General features: G+C 38.2%; 1 pseudogene; it reads right to left on the bottom strand.

Moving 5' to 3' along the window:
- Positions 1-4203: 4203 nt before the first annotated feature.
- On the bottom strand, positions 4204-5128 carry LOC121481031 (annotated as a pseudogene).
- Positions 5129-5855: the final 727 nt, after the last annotated feature.

The following is a 5855-nucleotide window of genomic DNA, read 5'->3' on the forward strand; positions in this document are numbered from 1 at the left end:
TAGAAGACTAGTTTAAATATTAATAAGCTCTCTCCCCATACCTACTGCAATTAGTTCCTTTTGTTCATCCTCCAATATGCTTTGCCTTGATTAAATCTTCCCAAATTCATAGGCTCTTTCCTCCCATATTGTTGTCTGGGTATTCTATAATATTATTGATGAGAAGACTTAAGATGAAAGGAAGAGAAACAAATAATAGCCATTTAGACAAATTTGATTATAATTGTGCATTGTTAGTAAATGAAGAGATTATATTCAGGTAAGTTTATTTTTAGCCTTGACTTGTTAATATATTTTATAAGCATATCTATTTTATTGTCCACAGATCCCTGAAACTTTTAAAGACATTTAAAATTTTTATTGAGATGTAATTGACATATAACATTATGTTAGATTCTTGTGTGCAAAATAATGATTCAATATTTATACATGTTGCAACATGATCTCCACAATAGGTCCAGTTAACATCCATCACCATCACCACACATAATTAACCAGAATTATTTTCCTGGGCAGAAATCAAATAACTTTTTCATCCCTGGGGGCGGGGATGGTGTTCAATATGTCAGAAAATCAATTGTTGGGTGAAGCATTAGATGTATAGTTGAATGGGATGATCTAGAAGTTTCTTTCCATTCTTAAGACTCTATGACCAGATGATATGTAAATTTGTTATTTGGTAAAGATAGTTCAACAGTGATTATGCATCATTTTGCAAATGCTATCCTGAGTGTGTCCATAATGCCTACAAGGAAGAAAATCCAAAACTCATCCATAGAGATTCTTTTACAAAATTGACTTGCTTAAGACCTATCATTCATCTTCCTTTTTGTTTTGTTTTTAAAGATTTTATTTATTTATTAATGATAGACACTAAGAGAGAGACAGAGACACAGGCAGAGGGAGAAGCAGGCTCCCTGAGGGGGGCCTGATGCAGGATTTGACCCCAGGGCCCCAGGATCACTCCCTGAGCTGAAGGCAGATGCTCAAAAACTGAGCCATCCAGGCGTCCCAAGATCCATCATTCATCTTCTAAATTAGAATCTCTAGGGACAGGGTTCAGGGCAAGTATAACTTGCAAAAAGTTCCTATTGATTTTGATATATACTCCCAGTTGAGAATCAGTGATGAATAGCAATACTTGAAGTGGAGAGATTAATTAGGAATTTGAGGAAGACAGAGAATGTATTATCTGTGAAAGGCCAACCTACATATTAAAATAACAAATGTGTATGATCTTAGATATAATATACTCAGTAAACTATAGGTATTGTACAATAAACTATTGAAAGTAGAAATCCAATATCAAGGTCTAGTTCCTTCTCATGAAATACATGCTTGTTAAAATATCAAAATCATCTGTTTTGTTCTGGGATGTATTTTTTAAAAAAATGTTTTTACAATGTGCTGATTATACTAGTGATTTTCTGCATGCCCTATGTTCTTTTACATAAGGACATTCTTTTGTATGAGTGACTCATCATTTGCATGTGCATTTGCTCATAACTTATGTTAAGATAGTCTTTGTCAGTCGTATTGCTAAGAAAGCCTGCTTTCCTTCAATACACTAACATTTCTGCTTCATAATTCTGGAATGTCTATATTATTGGTGTACTCCATACTCTATCAGTCTCTAATCTGAGTGTATATTGTTTTGACTAGTTAACCCTGTTCCAATGCCTGTGTTTTCAGCTACATTCTAGAAATTGGGAATTTTCTTTTGGACAGAAAATTGACTTCTACATTAAGGCCTGTACTGAGAACAAGTTCCCTGTGGACAAAACCCTGACAGAGCATAATGATGAAGATATCTGAGTGTTCACTTTTTGTTAGGCTCCCTGAGAAGCAGATTAATTCACTTCATCCTTACCCCGGCACTACGAAGAAAGTTCTATTATTGTTATCTCTTTAAATATGAGGCAATGGAGGCATACATGAAGTCATGCAGGTAGATGCAGCCGGGATTTGAATTTAATCTTTCTGGTTCTTATCATTACCACATGCTGTCTGTTGACTACAACATTAATTCTAATTATCTGCTAACAAGTAAATTAAGTAGCTTCTGTGCTGAATGTTTTTGAGCTTCCTGATCCACCTTTGATTTTAGCTGTACAGATAGTGGGAAGTCCCTTGGGAACTCAGAATCAGTCTGATGGCATCCCTTCCATCTCAGACCATGCCCAAGTGTTATTCTGCTTTCTTCCCAGGGCCTTTTCTGAAGTCACAGCTGCTGACTTGACATACCAGCTAATGGAGTTTTGGAAACATAAGGAGTTAACATGCAACCATGGTTAGCTGATAAATGCCTTAGCTTTGTGCCATTCAGATAGACAATTATCAGATGTTCTAGTAGAATCAATTCCTCATTGATTCCTGTAGGTTCTTCTCATTCCTCATTCCTGCTCCTTGAAATTACTTCCCAATATACTACCTACACCCAAGTCTTTGGCTCAGCTCTTCTTTTGGGACAACCCCATATAAGTCATTCCTCTTTAATTGTGTTGGAAACAAGTTGTAAACCACCGGTTAATAAAAGGATTTATTATCTGACAGTTAAATTCACTCCCTTTCCCAGTGGAGAGATTAGTATTTCAAATTATTCATTTAATTCCCTAACTAAAGCATATATATTTGAGCAATGTAAAATATTAAGATCAGAATAGATGAAAAGCAAGCTTTATATTTAAAATGGGAAGAGTGATTGATTGTGAAAGATGTGTAAATAAGACTATATGAAGCTTCTACTACATATGTGTTTTTAGGCACAGGAGATTTAGGAAAATGTGCATATGTAAGTTGAAGATCTGGAAATTGAATTTGAGCATACAACAAAACTAAATCAAACCAAAGCAAAACTAATCACAGGGTATTTAGGGGCATAAATGGAATAAATGTAACCTACTCTAAGTCCCCAGAAAATCTGAGGAGATCTGTTGTAAAAGGGCTTTGCCAAAAGTAATGGGAATGATTTTTATGGGGGAGTCTGAGATTTTTTTGGATTATAATAGGAACATGAAAGCACAGAATTCATCAATATTCATATTCAACTAACATTTATTGCATGCTCTCTATGTACTAAGAATTGTTTTACAACTTTTATATCCATTATCTCATTAAAACCACACACTAATTGCTCTCTGGGGTAGGAATTACCATCCTAATTTTAGCTGAAATTAAGTGACTTGCCAAATTCACATGGTTGATTAATGGAAGAATTCAGTCCCTATCCTGATATTTTCTTCTTAAGATTATATTTATTTATTGGAGAGAGAGAGAGAGAGAGAGAGAGAGAGAGAGAGAGAGAGAGAGGACAAGTAGGTAGAGTGACAGGCAGAGGAAGAGGAGAAGCAGGCTCCTTGCTGAGCAGAGAGCCTGAGGTAGGGCTCCATCCTAGGACCCTGGGATCATGACCTGAGCCGAAGGCAGATGCTTAACCAACTGAGCCAACCAGGTGCCTCCTTATCTAGATCTTTTGATTAAAGGCTCATATCCTTACAAAGATATAAAAATATGATTGACAAAGAAATCTGGCTAAAAGTTGAGCAGAAATACAGGGCTTTCCCTCTCCCCACCACAGAACACATATGTCTAGTATTGCATTGACTAGTTTTCCCTAACGCTAACTTCTACCAGCACAAAACCTCATGCAAAATTAGGTCTTTCTTTCTTTGTGTATTTGTGACAACTTGTACATATATTTTATGTACAAGTATTTTATGTACAATAAGACACTTATTGCATTTTTTTCTTTTTTTTTCTTTTTTTTAATTATTTATTTTTGATAGTCATACAGAGAGAGAGAGAGAGAGGCAGAGACACAGGCAGAGGGAGAAGCAGGCTCCATGCACCGGGAGCCCGACGTGGGATTCGATCCCGGGTCTCCAGGATCGCGCCCTGGGCCAAAGGCAGGCGCCAAACCGCTGCGCCACCCAGGGATCCCCACTTATTGCATTTTATAATGATTATTTTCTTACCTGCCCTACTCCCCTACTAGATTGTTACTTGAGGGAAGAGATTATGTCTGAATTATCTTCATAATTATCTTCATAATCCAGTACCAAGCGAAGTGTCTAAAATGAAGGAGGTTTTCCGTGGCTATTTTTCAAATGAATGGCTACACAAATGAGTCAAAATAAAAAGAGTGGCTATTTCACCCATGTCACACCAAACTAGGTTATTCCACACTTCTGCTGTGGAAGACTTTTAAAGAAATTTTAAACTTTTCCAGGACTTTCCAGAGAGCATTTTCATCTCCTTATTTCTGAGACTGTAAAGAAGTTGAAGAATGAAGTTATCATTGCATAGAACAAGGTCATGATCTTTGGCATCAGGGCAGAGTGGTGGGATCCAGGGCTCTCATGCATCACCATAATGGTCCTGGAGAATAGCAACACCATTGACAAATGGGACCCACACACTGAAAAAGCCTTATGCCTAATGGATGCTGAGGGCAACCGAAGCAAAGCAAGTAGAACCAGGGCACAGGAGATGAGGATGAAAAAGAAGCTAAGGAGGATGTTGAGGGAGCTTAGGGTACAGCTGATGAGCTTGGACATGGGGACAGGAGCACATGAAAGGGTCAGTAATGGGCCTGAGTCACATACAAAATGATCAATTGCATTAGGACCACAGAAAGGCAGTTGGGAGATGAGGATAACAGGTACCAGATAGCAGAGAAAGCCACAGGCCCAACAGGAGATCACTAAGTTGAAACAACGTTGTCCAGTCATAATTGTGGCATAATACAGAGGATGACAGATGGCAAAGTAGCGATCAAAGGCCATTGCTGAGAGAAAGAAGCACTCAGTGGAGCCCATGGAAAAGAAGAAATACAATTGAAGGAAGCATCCAGTGAAAGAGATGCCTTTGGTCTCTGAAAGGAAGTTGATCAGTGTGTTTGCAACAGTGGGATTGACATACCAGATCTCCAGGAATGCAAAATTCCCCAGCAGGATCTACATGGGGGTGTGGAAATGCTGGTCCCAACACACAGCACCAATAATAGCTCCATTTCCCATGAGAGTCAGGATAGGTGATTGAGAACAACAACTTGAATCTCCCTGCTGCAGGGAAAACCCAGAAGAATGAATTCCCTCACTGACTCAGAGGAGGATCCTGATCCAGACATGTTCATTGAGGCTGTAAGCTGCGCAGCAATGGAGGTATCACCATGAGACCAAATCCTAACAACGAAGCAGAACAGACAAGGTCCTTATGATCTGACATTTATCTACTTATTGTTCCTGTGCCCCTTTGAGTTCTATGCCCAATAAGCAAAGAATAGTTGCCCTTCCACCAAATAACATGCTCTTCTCCCAACCTGAGGTATCTGTCGTTTTTTTCCTCCTTTTCTTCTCTTTCTTTTTTCCATGCCTTCTGAATTTTTTCCTTTCTCTTTTTCCTTATTTTTACTTACTTTGGTGGGGGGTGCTGGGTAATTTATATTCTATGGGGTCATAGTCAAAAATGGACCCCTATTTTCAAAAAAGCATACAGTTACTTACTTGGAGTTGTGAAAAAGCTAGAAAAATTTAATGTTTTAGAAAACAGATTCATCCAAACCTACAACAGTAACACCACAATTTTTCCAGGAATTGAAACTATTTGGATTTTGTCCTCCAGATCTTTCATCAAGAACAACAACATAAAATTAGTATTATTTCTCTAGAGAGAGAGAAAAAAAGGATGAGGATACAATGTAATTTCTGCATACCTGGGAGCTCTGCCTGGGAGGAATGGGTCAGCTTTGTCCTTTCTTCTCAGTCTCAGTCTCAGTCTCAAAAGTGTTGATTCCAGGACTTTCACTGACAAACAAAACCCCTTTTGTACAATTAACTGCCCAGGGACCACCAGAA

Source organism: Vulpes lagopus, chromosome 23 (genome assembly GCF_018345385.1).
Source record: "Vulpes lagopus strain Blue_001 chromosome 23, ASM1834538v1, whole genome shotgun sequence".
Taxonomy (NCBI): domain Eukaryota; kingdom Metazoa; phylum Chordata; class Mammalia; order Carnivora; family Canidae; genus Vulpes; species Vulpes lagopus.